Genomic DNA, 19,074 nt, shown 5'->3' on the forward strand with positions numbered 1-19,074 from the left:
CATTTATATTTGACACACAATATTTGTATCAAATTTTGGAAGTTAGATTTATTTTTCAAATAATATTTTCAATGGCTTACATAATCTTTTTTATTTGTCAGCTGTGATATTCACTTTTTAAGATTAATGTATTAAAGATGTCCAAGTTACATCACTTAATATCTTTTTGATTATCTTTTAGATTTAAAATATGACATTGTGTTAATTAAAGTACTGGAAAAGTTAAAGGAAATTTAATGATTCCATAGGGATGTATATGTTCAACAATTTTTAATAGAAGATCACATGTGTTCTCAGAGCAGACAACAGATAACTTATTTTTGAATTTAAACACAGAAGAAACAATGTAATCAACATAATTGTGAACTTTTAAATTAGACTAATTTTTCATTTTAGAGATAGTTCATAATTCTTATCATGAAAAATTTCATTGCTTGTAGTCTGTAATACTAAGTAAATTTTAAGTGTTTATGAGTCATTGCTGATCTCTTTGGGATATTTGGTACAATGATTTGTGTAGATTTGGGTCATTTTTCTGATGACTTTTACTGCTCATAATGGTAATTATGATGGCAATTTTATGTGTTAACTAGACAGCCACAGGGTGTCCATCATTCTGGGTGTAACAACGAGTTTCTGGATGAACTCTGGATGAAAGTTATTAAAGTTTTAATAAGTATACTGAGTAAAGCAGATTGTTCTCCCTAAAATGGATCAGTTTCATCTACTCACTTGAAGATCTGAATGAAACAAAAGGGCTGTGAAAAAGGGTATTTCACATGGCTGACGGAGTGAGCTGGAACACTGGTCTTCTCTCCTTGTATTGGAATTTATACCAGCAGTTCTCCGGAGTGACCGGTTTGCTGACTGTTGCTACTGAGACTTTTCAGCTTCCATGAGCAGGTTTCCAACCCATGGAAAACATATATATATTTACATCCATGCTCAAACTACCACACAATTGCAGTCATCTCACACAGTAGTAAAGTAATGCTCAAAATTCTCCAAGCAAGGCTTCAGCAAAATGTGAACCGCAAACTTCCAAATGTTCAAGCTGGTTTTAGGGAAGGCAGAGGAACCATAGATCAAGTTGCCAACATGCTCTGGATCATCAAAAAAGCAAGAGAGTTCCAGAAAAACATCTATTTCTGCTTTATTCACTATGCCAAAGCCTTTGACTGTGTGGATCACAATAAACTGTGGAAAATTCTGAAAAAGATGGGAATACCAGACCACCTGACCTGCCTCTTGAGAAACCTATATGCAAGTCAGGAAGCAACAGTTAGAACCTGACATGGAACAACAGATTGGTTACAAATAGGAAAAGGAGTATGTCAAGGCTGTATATTGTCATCTTGCTTATTTAACTTATATGCAGAGTACATCATGAGAAACACTGTACTGGAAGAAGCACAAGCTGGAATCAAGATTGTCGAGAGAAATATCAATAACCTCAGATATGCAGATGACACCAGCCTTATGGCAGAAAGTGAAGAGGAACTAAAAAACCCCTTGATGAAAGTGAAAGAGGAGAGTGGAAAAAGTTGGCTTAAAGCTCAACATTCAGAAAACTAAGATCATGGCATCTGGTCCATCACTTCATGGGAAATAGATGGGAAAACAGTAGAAACAGTGGCAGACTTTATTTTGGGGGGCTCCAAAATCACTGCAGATGGTGATTGCAGCCATGAAATTGGAAGACACTTACTCCTTGGAAGGAAAGTTATGACCAACCTAGATAGCATATTAAAAAGCAGAAATATTACTTTGCCAACAAAGGTCTGCCTAGTCAAGGCTATGGTTTTTCCTGTGGTCATGTATGGATGTGAGAGTTGGACTGAAGAAAGCTGAGTGCCGAAGAATTGATGCTCTTGAACTGTGGTGTTGGAGAAGACTCTTGAGAGTCCCTTGGATTTACGGAGATCCAAGCAGTTCATCCTAAAGGAGACCAGTCCTGAGTGTTCATTGGAAGGACTGATGCTGAGGCTGAACTCCAATGCTTCAGCCACCACACGCCAAGAGTTGACTCATTGGAAAAGACTCTGATGCTGGGAGGGATTGGGGGCAGGAGGAGAAGGGGATGACAGAGGATGAGATGGCTAGATGGCATCACCGATTAGATGGGCATGAGTTTGAGTGAACTCCGGGAGTTGGTGATGGACAGGGAGGCATGCTGCAATTCATGGTGTCGCAAAGAGTCGGACACGACTGAGAAACTGAACTGTGAGAGAGTCATTTCCTAGGCAGGTTGATAAGCAGTCTAGGGGTCCCTAAGGAGAGAGGGGTCTGGAATTCTCAAGGAGGAAGAAAGGACAAACTTTTTTTTTTCCTTCTCTACATTCCTTAGGATTATATAACAATAATGTATCCTGCCTGAGGACAGTCTCTGGATTAAACCTGGCTAATTCTGTAATCTTAAAATATAAATTATGGGAGTAGACCTGGTCTTTACAAGGATGTATCCTCCCTGAGGACAGTCACTGGATTAAACCTTCTGGCTAATTCTGTTATCTTAAAATGTAAATTATGGGAGTAGGTCTGGTGAGGTCTTTACAACCTCCAGACATTATTTGGATTCATTGGAGAGTATATAACTTCATTGCTAACACTAGCAAGTGGGTACTCTTTCTACCCCCTTCTGATGCCTATGTCAGAAGCTTTCTCTATTTCCTTTATACTTTAATAAAACTTTATTACACAAAAGCTCTGAGCGATCAAGCCTCGTCTCTGACCCCGGATTGAATTCTTCTCCTCTCAGGGCCAAGAATCCCGGTGTCTTTGTGTGATTCAACAACAACCTTTCAACTGAACTGAACAATAATTTATATTATAATAATATATCTATTATATTATTATTAATAAATAATATAAATAATAGTTAATCTGTTATATATAATATATAAATTATATATTATATAATTTATTTAATATTTAAATATATAATTATAATCATATAATTATAACATTATTATATTAATATATATATTATATTATAGTATATATCATTATAATAATATTATAATAAAATAATAATAAATAATAATTATATTAATACAATTGATATAATTATATTAATAAATAATATAATTATATCGTAATATATAATTTATTTAATTCATATAATTTAGGTTATAAATATATAATTTATATTTAATTTATATTATAAATTATATTTATAATAATACAAATGATATTTATCATTATATATAATAATATATATTTACATCCATGTCCTTTCATTCTTTTCTTCAAGAGAACCTATACTAATACATATTGATTCTAATACTGGTTCTAGATAATTAGAATTTTAAAAGGAATTTTCAGAATTGGTCCTGGGGTCTGTAATATAATTAGATTTAAAGACGTTTATGACTCTAATTTCAGTAGTAAAGAGAGCATTGATAACCCATGGTATTATCTGGTAATACAGAGTATCTTCAGTGCATACCCTAATCAAACCTTATAAGCAGTTAGGAGCCATACAATATTTTTTAACATTTTTGCAAACTAATGAATATAACAAAGTTTCTTCCTTTGAGAGTGCTTAGTCAGGTCAGACTCTTTGCAACCCTATGGACTATAGCCCACCAGACTTCTAGGAGTATTCCTAGTAGTATTGCCTAGGAAAATTCCCTAGAATTTTCCAGGCAAGAATACTAGGGTGGGTTTCCATTTCCTCCTTCAGGGAATCTTCCTGACCAAGGGACCAAACCCACGTCTCTTGAATTTCTTGCATTGGCAGATAAAATTCTTTACCTCTGAGCCCACCTTACTGGTTGCTTTTAAGGTACCTGGTGAAACAAAAGAATGAACTCAGGGTTGGAATTGCCAGCTCAGGTACCAATAAATGACCTGAAGACTCCTATATTGTCCTGAAGGAAACCCTTATCTCCTGTAACCACAGGGTGAGATGACTGAAGACCAAATGCAGAATATCATCCTGTGACTGGGGTTAAACTTATAGCATAAATTGGACTCCTAGGCTTGTAGGATATTACTGTTAAAGTAAGTAACACCTCATTCCTGAAGGGATTGCAGACATTAGTGCTACCTTCAAGGATTCGGAGGTAGCAATTCCCATTATATCTACATTCTGCAAACTTATTTGACCTATGTAGAAGATAACTGGATATTGGAGAATGACACTGTATAACTGAAATTTAACCAGGTGGTGATTTCAATTGCAGATGTTATTTCATTGGTTTAGCAAATTTACACATTTCCTGGTACTTGGTATTCAGTTCTTGATTTGACCAGTAACTTTTTATCCATCCCACTACATAAGACCAACCCAAAATCAGTTTGCTTTTGCCTGACAAGACCAACATTACACCTTCACTGACCTACCTCAGGAGTATATCAACTCTCCAGGTTGATGTTGTAATTTAGTTCGTAGGAACTTGATCTCCCTTCACTCCCATAGACTATCACACTGGTCCATTACACTGATGACATTATGCTGACTGGACCTAGTGAGTGAGAAAAGCAAGTGCTTTGATTTATTGTTCAGATATTTGCATGCCAGAAGATGGAAAATAAATCTGACAGATTCAGGAAATTTTTACCTTAGAGAAATTTCTAAGGGCTCAGTGGATGAAGGGGGAGCATGTGGAGATAGCTCTTCTAAGGTAAAGGATGAGCTGTTGCATCTGGCCCGTTCTATAATAAAAAAAGAGGTACAATGCCTAGTGGGCATCTTCAGATTTGGGAGGCAATATATTCCTTACCTGGGTGTGTACTCCATTTCACTGCTGAGTAACCTCAGAAGCTGCTAGATTTGATTGGATCCCAGAAAAGAGAAGGCTCTACTATAGGTCCAGGCTGATGTACAAGCTGCTCTGCCCTTGGGTCACATGATGCTGCAGATCCAACATTATTCAAAGTGTCAGTGGCAGATGGAGATACTTCTTGAAGCCTTTGGCAGGTTTTAGATGTGAACCACAGAGCAGGCATTTAGATTTTGGAGCAAAGCCCTGCCATCCTCTGTAGATAACTACTCTTATTTTTGAAAAACAGCTCTTGGCCTACTACTGGACCTTAGCTGAATTCTTGACCACTGATGATCAAATTATTATGTGAACTGAGCATCTCATCATGAATTGAGTATTAATTGACCCACCAAACCATAGAGTTTGGCAAGCATAGCAACATTCCATCATCAAATGTAAGCCGTTTATACTTGACCAGGCCTGAGCAGGCCCAGAAGGCACAAGTAAGTTACATGAAGAAGTGGCTCAAATGCCATGGCTCACATTTCTGATTCACTTCCTTCCCTCACTCAGCCTGCATCTATGGCCTCACCATGGAAATTCCCCACAATCAATTAATAAAGGAAGAGAAGACTTAGATCTGATTTCCAGATGGTTCTGCAGGATATACTGGCACTACAGGATAGTGGACAGTGATAGCTCCACAGCCCCTTTCTAGGACACTCCTGTAAAACCTGGTGAACAGAAATCCTTCAAGTAGGCAGGGTTATAAGCAGCACACCTTGATGTCCACTTTGCTTACACGGAGAAATTGCCAGACATGTATTTATATGCCCATTTAGAGCTGGGGCAAATGGTTTGGTTGGATGGGTAATGATCTGAAAGGAACATAATTGAAAAATATGATGACAAGGTAATTTGGAGAAGAGATGTATGGATGGTCTAAATGGAGCAAAAAATACTGATATTTCTGTTCTAGTCACCAAAGTGTCAACTTTAATGACAAAATGAATAGGGTGACATTTTCTGTAATTACCAGACACCCTCTTTCTCCAGTCACTCCTGTCATCAGCCAATGGGCCTATCAGCAGTGGCATAGATGTTGCAAGAGGGCATAAGAGGGCAGACACACTGAAACCACACTCACAGAAAACTACTCAGTCTAATCACACTAGGACCACAGCCTTGTCTAAGTCAATGAAACTAAGCCACGCCCGTGGGGCAACCCAAGACGGGTGGGTCATGGTGGAGAGATCTGACAGAATGTGGTCCACTGGAGAAGGGAATGGCAAACCACTTCAGTATTCTTGCCTTGAGAACCCCATGAACAGTATGAAAAGGCAAAATGATAGGATCCTAAAAGAGGAACTCCCCAGGTCAGTAGGGGCCCAATATGCTACTGGAGATCAGTGGAGAAATAACTCCAAAAAGAATGAGGGGATGGAAACAAAGTAAAAACAATACCCAGCTGTGGATGTAACTGGTGATAGAAGCAAGGTACGATGCTGTAAAGAGCAATATTGCATAGGAACCTGGAATGTCAGGTCTATGAATCAAGGCAAATGGAAGTGGTTAAAAAAGAGATGGCAAGACTGAATGTAGACATTCTAGGAATCAGCTAAATAAAATGGTCTGGAATGGGTGAATTTAACTCAGATGACCATTATATCTACTACTGTGGGCAGGAATCCCTCAGAAGAAATGGAGTAGCCATCATGGTCAACAAAAGAGTTCAAAATGCAGTAGTTGGATGCAATCTCAAAAACGACAGAATAATCTCTGTTCGTTTCCAAGAAAAACCATTCAATATCACAGTAATCCAAGTCTATGCCCCAACCAGTAACGCTGAAGAAGCTGAAGTTGAAGGGTTCTATGAAGACCTACAAGACCTTTTAGAACTAACACCCAAAAAAGATGTCCTTTTCATTATAGGGGACTGGAATGCAAAAATAGGAAGTCAAGAAACACCCAGAGTAACAGGCAAATTTGGCCTTGGAATATGGAATGAAGCAGGGCAAAGACTAATAGAGTTTTGCCAAGAAAATGCACTGGTCATAGCAAACACCCTCTTCCAATAACACAAGAGAAGACTCTACACATGGATATCACCAGATGGTCAACACCGAAATCAGAATGATTCTATTCTTTGCAGCCAAAGATGGAGAAGCTCTATACAGTCAACGAAAACAAGACCAGGAGCTGACTGTGGCTCAGACCATGAACTCCTTATTGCCAAATTCAGACTTAAATTGAAGAAAGTAGGGAAAACCACTAGAGCATTCAGGTATGACCTAAATCAAATCCTATATGATTATACAATGGAAGTGAGAAATAATTTTAAGGGCCTAGATCTGATAGATAGAGTGCCTGATTAAACTATGGACTGAGGTTCATGACATTGTACATGAGACAGGGATGAAGACATCCCCATGGAAAAGAAATGTAAAAAAGCAAAATGGCTGTCTGAGAAGGGCTTACAAATAGCTGTGAAAAAAGAGAAGTGAAAAGCAAAGGAGAAAAGAAAAGATATAACATCTGAATGCAGAGTTCCAAAGAATAGCAAGAAGAGATAAGAAAGCCTTCCTCAGTGATCAATGCAAAGAAATAGAGGAAAACAACAGAATGGGAAAGACTAGAGATCTCTTCAAGAAAATTAGAGATTCCAAGGTGACATTTCATGCAAAGATGGGCTCAATAAAGGACAGAAATGATATGGACCTAACAGAAGCAGAAGAAATTAAGAAGAGGTGGCAAGAATACACAAAAGAACTGTACAAAAAAGATCTTCACGACCCAGATAATCACGATGGTGTGACCACTCACCTAGAGTCAGACATCCTGGAATGTGAAGTCAAGTGGGCCTTAGAAAGCATCACTACGAACAAAGCTAGTGGAGGTGATAGAATTCCAGTTGAGCTATTTCAAATCCTGAAAATTGATGCTGTGAAAGTGCTGCACTCAATATGCCAGCAAATTTGGAAAACTCAGCAGTGGCCACAGGACTGGAAAAGGTCAGTTTTCATTCCAATCCCAAAGAAAGGCATTGCCAAAGAATGCTCAAACTACCGCACAATTGCACTAATCTCACATGCTAGTAAAGTAAAGCTCAAAATTCTCCAAGCCAGGCTTCAGCAATATGTGAACTGTGAACTTCCAGATGTTCAAGCTGGTTTTAGAAAAGGCAGAGGAACCAGAGATCAAATTTCCAACATCCGCTGGATCATGGAAAAAGCAAGAGAGTTCCAGAAAAACATCTATTTCTGCTTTATTCACTATGCCAAAGCCTTTGACTGTGTGGATCACAATAAACTGTGGGAAATTCTGAAAGAGATGGGAATACCAGACCACATGACCTGCCTCTTGAGAAATCTGTATGCAGGTCAGGAAGCAACAGTTAGAGCTGGACATGGAACAACAGACTGGTTCCAAATAGGAAAAGGCGTACGTCAAGGCTGTATATTGTCACCTTGCTTATTTAACTTATATGCAGAGTACATCATGAGAAACACTGGACTGGAAGAAACACAAGCTGGAAACAAGATTGCCGGGAGAAATATCAATAACCTCAGATATGCAGAGAACACCACCCTTATGGCAGAAAGTGAAGAAGAACTAAAAACCTTCTTGAAAGTGAAAGAGGAGAGTCAAAAAGTTGGCTTAAAGCTCAACATTCAGAAAACTAAGATCATGGCGTCTGGTGCCATCACTTCATGGCAAATAGATGGGGAAACAGTGGAAATAGTGTCAGACTTTATTTTTGGGGGCTCCAAAATCACTGCAGGTGGTGACTGCAGCCATGAAATTAAAAGACACTTACTCCTTGGAAGAAAAGTTATGACCAACCTAGGTAGCATATTCAAAAGCAGAGATATTACTTTGCCAACAAAGGTCCGTCTAGTCAAGGCTATGATTTTTCCTGTGGTCATGTATGGATGTGAGAGTTGGAGTATGAAGAAGGCTAAGCACCGAAGAATTGATGCTTTTGAACTGTGTTGTTGGAGAAGACTGTTGAGAGTCCCTTGGACTGCAAGGAGATCCAACCAGTCCATTCTGAAGGAGATCAGCCCTGGGATTTCTTTGGAGGGAATGATGCTGAAGCTGAAACTCCAGTACTTTGGCCACCTCACGCAGAGAGTTGACTCATTGGAAAAGACCCCGATGCTGGGAGGGATTGGGGGCAGGAGGAGAAGGGGACGACAGAGGATGAGATGGCTGGATGGCATCACTGACTCGATGGACGTGAGTCTGAGTGAACTCCGGGAGTTGGTGTGGACAGGGAGGCCTGGCATGCTGCGATTCATGGGGTCGCAAAGAGTCGGACATGACTGAGTGACTGAACTGAACTGATGCATGGTCTCAACAACATGGACTTCCATGCGTTACGACCTGGCTGTGGCTATTGCTCAGTGCCCAACCTACCAGCTGCAGATAGAAACACTGAGTTCCCAGTAGCATCTTTCACCAGGGTTATTAACTGACTGTTTATTAAAGATTAATTATGCTAGACCAAGTCCATCATGGAAAGAAAGAGTAGCAGTTTGTCTTTATAAGAATAGATGCTTATTCTGAATAAGAAGTTGTCCTGTATAGTGCTTCTGCCAAAACTACCATCCATTGATTAACTGAAAGCCATATCAACTTTTATGGATTTACACATAGCACTGCTTCTGATAAGAGAATTCATTTTGTAGCAAAAGAAGTTCAGCAAGAGGCTCATGTTCATGTAATTCACTTTCAATAACATTCTCCAGCAACTTGAAGCAACTGTTTGATAGAAGAGTGGACTGGCTTTTTGAATATTCAATTACATCGTGACTCGGTAGCAATACCTTATAGAGCTGGGACAGGGTTCTACAGAAATCCATGTATGGTCTGAATCAGTGCCTTATAGATAGGATTCATGGATCCAGGAAGAAGGGATGGAAATGGAAGTGGCACCACTCACTATCACCCCTAATAATCTACTAGCAAAAATTTTGTTTCCTGTTCCCACAACCTCATGCTCTGCTAGCCTAGAGGTCTTAGTTCTAAATGCATAAGTGCTTCTAAAGGGAGACACAACAATGATCTCATTGAACCAAAAGCTAATGTTTCTGTCCAATCACTCTAACCTCCTTATGCCTCTGAATCAATAAGCGAAGAAGGTAGTTACTGTACTGGCTGGGGTGCTTGATCCTTGTTGCAAAGGGGAAATCTGACTGCTACTCCACAATGAAGGTAATAAAGAGTAAATCTGGAAAACAGATTTCTTACAGTGTCTCTTAGCATTGCCATGATTAAGGTCACTAGAAATTACAACCCCAAACAGGCAAGACTACAAATCATCTAAGCCCTTCAGCAATGAACATCTTGGTTTCTCAAGTAAAAGAACAATAACCAGATGAGGTACTTGATGGGCCAAAGGAATAAAGAATGGGTATAGAAGGCGGTTATAAATACAAATTGGGATCATGTGATCAGTTATAGTGGAGAATGAAATGGCAACCTACTCCAGTATTCTTGCCTAGAGAATCCTGTGGACAGAGGAGCCTGGGGGGCTGCTGTCCATGGTGTCGCACAGAGTCAGACACGACTGAAGCAACTTAGCAGCAGATCAGTTATAGAAACTTGGACTATAAATGTCACAAGTATTTTTTCTGTGTGGTTTTGTTTTAGTGAATATGTTAGTTCCTCTTGAAAACACAGACTAATATAGTAATTAAAATATAGTAACAATTTAGCCAAGTTCTCATTGGAAAAACATTGCACATTATATCCACTTTTAACCACATATTTACAAAAAAGTTTAATTGCTAATATCAAGTTTTTTTGTGTGTTTTTCTCCTAACAAGCTTTGAGAAAAGCTGTACTCTGAGCCAGGTGACATTAGTAAATAATCTTAAATAATGTATTCTCCATGGTACTCTCTGCATTTGTATGAATTACTGTACATGATTACTTGTTTTATTTACTGTAAAATATATACTGAGCTGTCAGAGGATGCTCACATGAGCACCACAAAATAATTAAGATAGGTAAAACCATGTAGAAGAGTAAAAATCTCTACCAACCTAAGATGTTACCAATGCCAATCTACTTTTGGCACTTCATTATACATGTTCTTACAATTTTTGTGAACTAAGGCCAAGAGAATGTTATAATAATTAGACTCATGCCCAATGTAGTTGGATATGCATTTATTTTATACAAATCTCTTACAGCATAAGAATCTGTATGCAGTTCAGTTCAGTACAGTTGCTCATTTGTGTCCGACTCTTTGCGACCCCATGAATTGCAGCACACCAGGCCTCCCTGTCCATGACCAACTCCCGGAGTTCACTCAGACTCACGTCCATCGAGTCAGTGATGCCATCTAGCCATCTCATCCTCTGGCGTCCCCTTCTCCTCCTGCCCCCAGTCCCTCCCAGCATCAGAGTCTTTTCCAATGAGTCAATTCTTCGCATGAGGTGGCCAAAGTACTGGAGTTTCAGCTTTAGCATCATTCCTTCCAAAGAACACCCAGGACTGTATTAGTTTCTTTTAAAAGAACTCAGCTACTTAGAACCTTTAAAATGATGTTTTGTTTTCATTCTTTCATATTTTAGGAGGAAATAAAAGAAAATGAAAGATGCAATGAGGAGGACATACTATTCCTGTAATACTAAACAATCATTTTGAAAAGAAGTTTACTGATAAATATCTAGAACTCTAGTAAAATTGTATCCTTTTTCTCACCAATCTACTGTGAAAAGAATAGTGTTACCATCCATAACTTCGATATTTAAATATTATCAAAAGTAACATAAATAAAAATATATTAAAATGCCAAAATAACTTATGTGTACAACAGAAGATTTTATAAATTAAATGGCACAATTGGTTGAGAATGGAAATTAATCCTGGATCCCTCCAATATATGACCCAGCAATTTCTCTCCTTGTTATCTTCCACAGGAAAAAAAAATCTTACATGTGGTTGAGTGGACATGTCTAAAAATGTTTATTGGAATATTATCTGTGAAACAACAGAAAGTATACTCCATGAAAGCATAAATTTTTGTCTGTCACACAGCTGTATCCCCTATGACAAGGGACACAAAAAAGTCATGAATATTTGTAATAAAACTATATTTAACTATTTAAAATATTAATATAAGTTAGGGTTAGTGTTACTGACACTTTTTAACTGTGGTAAAAAAAATACATATACATGAAATGCAGCCAATTAATACATTTTCAAATATATTAGTACAGTATGAGTTAACTGTGTTCATTGTTGTGCAGTAGAGCTCTAGAACTTCATCTTACATAACTGAAACTCATTTTCTCCTCCAAGCCCATGGCAACAGGCATTCTATTCTCTGCTTCTATAAGTTTGACTACTGGAGATAGCCTGTGTAAGTGGAGTCATTCAGTATTAATCTTTCTTGCTTATTTCACATAGCATAATGGTTCATTCACATTGTAGCATATGACAGGATTTCCTCCTTTAAAGCAGAATAATACTCCGTTTTGTATATCTACCACATTTTCCTTATCTGCTCATCTGTAGGTGGGTATTTAGGTTATTTTCACCTCTCAGGTATTGTAAATAATGCTGTAATGAAAATCAAAGTGCAAATATCTCTTCAAAATCCTTCATTTTAAAAAATAAATACCCAAAAGTTGGATTTCTGAGTCACATAGTACTTCTACTTAAGTTTTTTGTTTTTTATAAGAGCCTCTGATGCTTTCCATAGCAGTTGCACCATTTGGCTTTGCCACCAACAGTACACAAGTGTTCCAATTGCTCAATATCCTTGCCAATATGTGTTAGTTTCTGTTTTGGGGGGATTTTTTTTTAATATATAATAGAGTCCTAAAGGATGTGAGATGTTTTGATTTTTTATTTGCCTGATTATTAGTGATGTTGAGCAGCTTTTCATGTACCTGTTGATGATTTGTATATCTTCTAGGGAAATATCTACTCAAGCACTCTCATTTTTTAATGAGTTATTTTGTCTTTTGCCATTGAGTTATAGGAGCACATTACACTCTAATTAGTGTTATGATTTTCAAATATTTTCTCTCATTCCTAAGACTGCCTTTTCACTCAGTTGATTGTTTGTTATGCAAAAACTTTTTAGTTTCATGTAGTCCCATGTGACTATTGTTAATTTAATTGCTTAAGTTTGGTGTCATATCCAGGAAATCATTAATAATACCGATATATATTAGGTGGGATTCTCTAAAGAAACAGAACCAATGCACTGAATGGGTGTATGGTTGGACAGATAGATGGATGAATAGGTGGATATAGATTTAAGAGATATTGGCTCATGCCATTATGAAGGCTGAGAAGTTCCACAATTTGCATTCTGTAAGCTGGAGAGCTACACAAACTCATCATACAGTCTGAGTCCGAGGGTGTGAGACATGGGGAACAGATGATGTAAATCTCTGTTTGAGGACAGTTAAAATGACATAAAATTCTCTAGCTTATTCAGTGAGGCAGGAAAAATTTCCTCCTCTCCTCTCTCTGCCTTTTGCTCTATACTGTGCTCAAATGGGTAGGGCAAGCTGCTTTACTGATTTCTCTAATCCACCTGTTAATCTCATCAGGAAACACCTTCACAGGCCCAAGGAAAAAAATAAGGATAGCCATGGCTACTCCAATTTGATATGTAATTAATAATCATACCATGTTATGAAGCTTTTCCCTTTTTTTCAAGTCTTAGGTCCTAAATTAAAAACTTAATCCATTTTGAGTTTTGTGTGTGTGTGTATGTGAAGTATGAGTTCAATCTTATTCTTTTGTATTCGAGGATCTAGTTTTCTAAGCACCATTCACTGAAGAGATGAACCTTTCTTCCATGCACAGTCTTGGTACCTTTCTGGAGGATCATTTAATCATATTTACATGTCCTCTCCTGGCTATTATTTTTAGTTTATTTTTATATTTATTTTTATTTTAGCCCTGTAATAAGTTTTGGACTCAGGAAGTATAAAACCTCAGTTTTTTGTTTTGTTTTTTTTTCATCTTCTTTTGACTGTTCTGGATGTTTTATGGTTCATATGAATTTTAGAAAAGTTTTATCTATTTTTGCAAAAAAATGACATTGACATCTTCATATATTGTTTTTAATTAAGCATTTTTTAAAACATAGGTATTTTAAAAATACTTGGTCTTTCAATCCATGAATACAGATATCTTTCCATTTATTTGCGTGTTTTTACATTTCTTTCAATGTTTTATAGTTTTCAGTGTACAAGTCTCTCACCTCCTTGATTAAGTTAGTTACTATTTTTTTTTTAATTCCTAATGTAAATAGAATTGTTTTCATAATGTCCTTTTTGAATCATTTGTTGTTAGGGTACAGAAATGTAACTGATTTTTGTATGTTGATTTTGTTAGCACTAGAAGTTTTCTTGTGGAATCTTTAGAGGTTTTAAAGTATAAGATAATGTTATTTGAGAACAGAGAGAATTCTACTGCCTCTTTTCAGATATGAATGTCTTTTCTTCTTTTTCTTGCCTAATTGCTCTAGTACAACTACCACTACTATGTTAAATATACTAAATAGGCATCCTTGTTTTGCTCCTGATTTTACCAGAAAAACTTTTAGTTTTTCACCATGAAGTATAATGTTACCTATAGGCTTTTCATATATGGCCTTTATGATGTAATTTCCTTATATTCCTAGTTTAAGCATTTTGATCATAAATGGATGTTGAATGTTGTGAAATGCTGTTCTGCATTAAGGTGGTTGTATGGTTTTGTCGCTCATTCTTTTGTTGTATCACATTCATTGATTCTTTTTTTTTTTTTGTATGTTGAACTCTGTATCTTAACTTAGATATTTGTATTGTCCTTTGAACATGCACTTGAATTCAGTTTGTTAGTATTTGTTGAGAATTGTTGCATCAATATTTACCATAGATATTAGCCTATCGTTGTTGTGGTTGTTTTCTTGTAGTTTCTTATTTCGCTTTGGTATCAGGGTAATGTTGGCCACATAACATGAGTTTGGAAGTGTTCCTTTATCTCAGATTTTGAGGGTTTGACATTCTTTAAATGTTTGATAGAATTCTGTAATGAAGATAACTGGTCCTAGGCATTTCTTTATTGAAAGGTTGTAAATACTGATTAAATTTTCTTACTAGTTATAAGTCTGTTCAGGTATTCTGTTTCTACATGATTCTTAAAAAAAAAAATGTATAATTCTATGAAGCTATTTCTTCTGGGTTTTCCAGTTTGTTGGAATAAAATTGTTCTACTTGTCACTTATGATCCTTTTTATCTCTGTGGCATTAGTTGCATTTTCTCATTTTTTATTTATGACTTTAAATATTTTACTCTTTATTTAAATATTTTGCATCTTCAAATTAAAAGATGCTTCCTCCTTGGATGGAAAGTTATGATCAACCTAGAGAGCATATTAAAAAGCAGAGACATTACTTTGCCAACAAAGGTCCATCTACTCAAGGCTATGGTTTTTCCAGTAGTTATGTAGGGATGTGAGAGTTGGACTATAAAGAAAGCTGAGTGCCGAAGAATTGATGCTTTTGTACTGTGGTGTTGGAGAAGACTCTTGAGAGTCCCTTGCACTGCAAGGAAATCCAACCAGTTCATCCTAGAGGAGATCAGTCCTGATTATTCATTGGAAGGACTGATGTTGAAGCTGAAACTCCAATACTTTGGCCACCTGATGTGAAGAGCTGACTCATTTGAAAAGACACTGATTCTGGAAAAGATTGAGGGTAAGAAGAGAAGGGGACGACAGAGGATGAGATGGCTGGATGGGATCACTGACTCGATGGACATGAGTCTGAGTGAACTCCGGGAGTTATTGAAGGACAGGGAGGCCTGGCATGCTGCAGTTCATGGGGTTGCATAGAGTTGGACACGACTGAGTAACCGAACTGATACTGATACTCTTCATTAGTCTGGATAAAGCTTAGTAAAGTTTGCTGGTAATTTGAGAAATCCTAATTTTTTAAGAATTCTCCAAACTGTTTTCCATAGTGGCTGGGTCAGTTTACATTTCCACCAACAGTGAAAGAATGTTCCCTTTTCTCCACACTCTCTCCAGCATTTATTGTTTGTAGACTTTTTGATGATGGCCATTCTGACCTATGTGAGGTGATATCTCGTTGTGGTTTTGATTTGCATTTCTCTAATAACAAGCAATGGTGAGCATCTTTTCCTGTGTTTGTTAGCCATCTGTATGTCTTCTTTGGAGAAATGTCTGTTTAGGTCTTTTTCCCACTCTTTGATTGGGTTGTTTGTTTTCCTGGTATTGAGTTATATGAGCTGCTTGTATATTTTGGAAATTAATCCTTTGTCAGTTGTTTCATTTGTTATTATTTTCTCCCATACCGGGGGTTGTCTTTTTACCTTACTTGTAGTTTCCTTTGTTGTGCAAAATCTCTTAAGTTTAATCACATCCCACTCGTTTACTTTTGGTTTTATTTCTGTTACTCTAGGAGGTGGTCACAGAGGTTCTTGCTTTGATTTATGTCATTGAGTGTTCTGCCTGTGTTTTCCTCTGAGTTTTACAGTTTCTAGTCCTACATTTAGGTCTTTAATCCATGTTGAGTTTATCTTTGTGTATAGTGTTAGGAAGTGTTCTAATTTCATTCTTTTACATGTAGCTGTCCAGTTTTCCCAGCACCATTTATTGAAGAGGCTGTCTTTGCCCCATTGTGTATTCTTGCCTCCTTTGTCAAAAATAAGGTACCCATACATGCATGGGTTTATTTCTGGGCTTTCTATCTTGTTCCATTGGTCTATATTTCTGTTTTTGTGCCAGTACCATGCTGTCTTGATGACTGTAGCTTTGTAGTATAATCTGAAGTCAGGAAGGTTGATTCCTGAAAAATCAACTCAGTTTCATATATTTTTAAATTAAAAAAAATATTTTTATATTTCATTTAATTCTGCTCTTGCTCTAATCTTTATTATTTCATTCCTTCTGCTAAGTTTTGGCTTAGGTCTTCTTTATTACTTGAGGTGTAAAATCAAATTATTTGAGGCCTTTCCTCTTTTTAAATTGTTGGTGTTTATTGAGATAATTTTCTTCTTAGTACTTTTTATTGTTGTTGTTGTATCCTATAATATTTGATGCATTATGTTTTTGTGTCTCAAAACATTTTATAATTTCTTTTTTGATTTCTTCTTTGACTCATTGGTTATTCAAAGTGTAGTGTTTAACTTCCATATCTTTGTGAATTTTTGAGCTTCTCCTCTGCTATTGATTTTAGTTTCATTTTACTGCAGTTGTAAGACATACTTGATATAATTTCAATCCTCTTGGATTTGTCGAGGCTTCTTTTGTGACTTAACATATGACTGATTCTGGAGAATGTTCTGTGTGTTTTGAGAATATGAATTCTGCTACTGTAGGATGAAATGTTTCAATGTACCTGTTAGATCCATTTGGTCTATAGTGTTGCTCAAGTCCTCTGTTTCTTTGTTGATCTTCAGTCTCACTGATGTATTCATTATTGATGAGGGGGAGGCGATGGGGTGAAATCTCCCACTATTACTGCATTGCTCTGTTTTGTGGTTCAATTTTGTCAATGTTTGCTTCATATGTTTGTGATATCTGATATTGGATGTGTGTGTGTGTAGCATTCTTGTGAATGGACCCTTTTATCATTAAAGTCCATTGTTGGTTGGTTTGTTTCTTACAGCCCACTCCCTGTTCTCTTTTAGTTACCATCTTTATGAAATATCTTTTTCCATTCTTTCACTTTATTCCTTGTATGTTCATAAATCTAAACAGAGTTTCTTTTAGTTTAGACAATATATATATAGTAAGATCCTGTTTATTTACCCATTCAGCATATCTGTGTATTTTTAACCAAGACTTTTAATTCATGTAAGTTTAGAGTAATTATTGACTGGAAATGACTTACTATTGTTATTTTGTTATTTTCTGTATGTGTTGTTTCATTTTCCCCTTCTTTACTCTCTTGTTGCCTCTTTTGTGTTTTGTTGATTATTTGTAGTGACATGTTTTGATTCCCCTCTCATTTCATTTTTTGTATACATTCAATTTTATGTGTAGTTATCATTGCAATTGCATCAAATATCCTAAAGTTATAACAATCTATTTTAAATTGAGCAACTTCAATGTCATATATAAACTATACTCATATTTCTGACCTTTTGCTATTTTGTCATTGTTGACACAGAGGGACTCTGGTAAATGTCATCAATTTCCTACCAGTTTCAGTGTGGCTGATTTTGTGCTTGCCTGAGTGGAGGAGTCTCTTAACTGGCTTCTGAATTTCTTACAAGGGGAATCAATCTGCATATTGATGGATCAATGTCTCCATGGGAGAAGGATACTTTGGAGTTTCCCATGCTGAATTTGGAGTCTCCCATCTTGCAGAATTATGCTCTGGTTCACTTTTAAATGAAACAATAACCTAATAAATTTCAGATTTACATGAATACTGTATGTATGATTATATTGTGCTTTTAAGAGAATATATTTGTTTGTTTTTGTATACATATTAGGCATATATAAACATATTTATGTATATGTATGTAATCAGGTTAAATAAAATACACTGTTTAAACTATTTTTGCCTTTTCTCTTAACTTTTTAAAATGTGGCTAATAGAAAATTTGAAATTACATGTCACATTTGTTACTCTTATGTTTCTATTAGACAGTGCTATTACAGATCCTTCAAATTCAGTGTACCCATATTATACTCATGTTTTCTGTCTTTACTGTAGGAAAGCAAATTCCTCCTGAACGAATCTTTATTTTATTTATAAATTATCACTAAAAACAAAACAAAACAAAAAGCTATACACTCAGATAGCTTAATGAAACTCTCTTGTGTGTTTCTACCACTAAGACTTCTCTAATACTCACATCCTCTAGAGAAAAAATTTAAAAGTTTAAACTTTTTAAAAGGAGGAGTTGTCCTTTTATTGTCTTGTACGAATTCCTTTACTTTTTTCTCTTCCCTACCCATGATCATAAGTACTCAAATGTCTCTTACATCACTTCCTTTTCTTTGGCTAAGGGTGATTCTCATTCATTAAAAGACAAGATGTGGTATGCAAGACTTGAGCTAACTGGCATTAGAAAGTTCCTAGTGAGCAGAGGAATATAATAAACTTTAAGTAAATGAAAGTTCTATTCTTTCACAATGCACAACATCTGCATTTCTTTTCCTGAAATACATATGAAATACCTGCGTATATGATGGTTTTGAAATACAGTTGACCCTTAAATAACACAGGGATTAATTTTAGGATAATATGTAGTCCACTCTCTGTATCCACAGTTCCTCTGAATGCACAGGTTCAACCACAGATCATAAGTACTATAGTATTTACAGTTGAAAAATATCCACATATAAGTGTAATTCAAACCCACATTG

General features: G+C 36.4%; 1 long non-coding RNA gene across 1 annotated transcript in view; it reads left to right on the forward strand.

Annotated features, from left to right (window-relative positions):
• Positions 1-18,128, forward strand: part of LOC147379452 (uncharacterized) — a 39,248-nt gene extending 21,120 nt beyond the window's left edge. Inside the window, exon 3 of the long non-coding RNA XR_015133165.1 lies at positions 17,867-18,128. This is a non-coding gene — a long non-coding RNA (uncharacterized LOC147379452). The remainder of the gene's footprint in view (positions 1-17,866) is intronic.
• Positions 18,129-19,074: the final 946 nt, after the last annotated feature.

The sequence above is a fragment of the Bos grunniens genome, chromosome 1, assembly GCF_055505025.1.
Source record: "Bos grunniens cultivar Pamir isolate PY7600 chromosome 1, Bosgru_T2T1.0, whole genome shotgun sequence".
NCBI classification, from domain to species: Eukaryota; Metazoa; Chordata; class Mammalia; order Artiodactyla; family Bovidae; genus Bos; species Bos grunniens.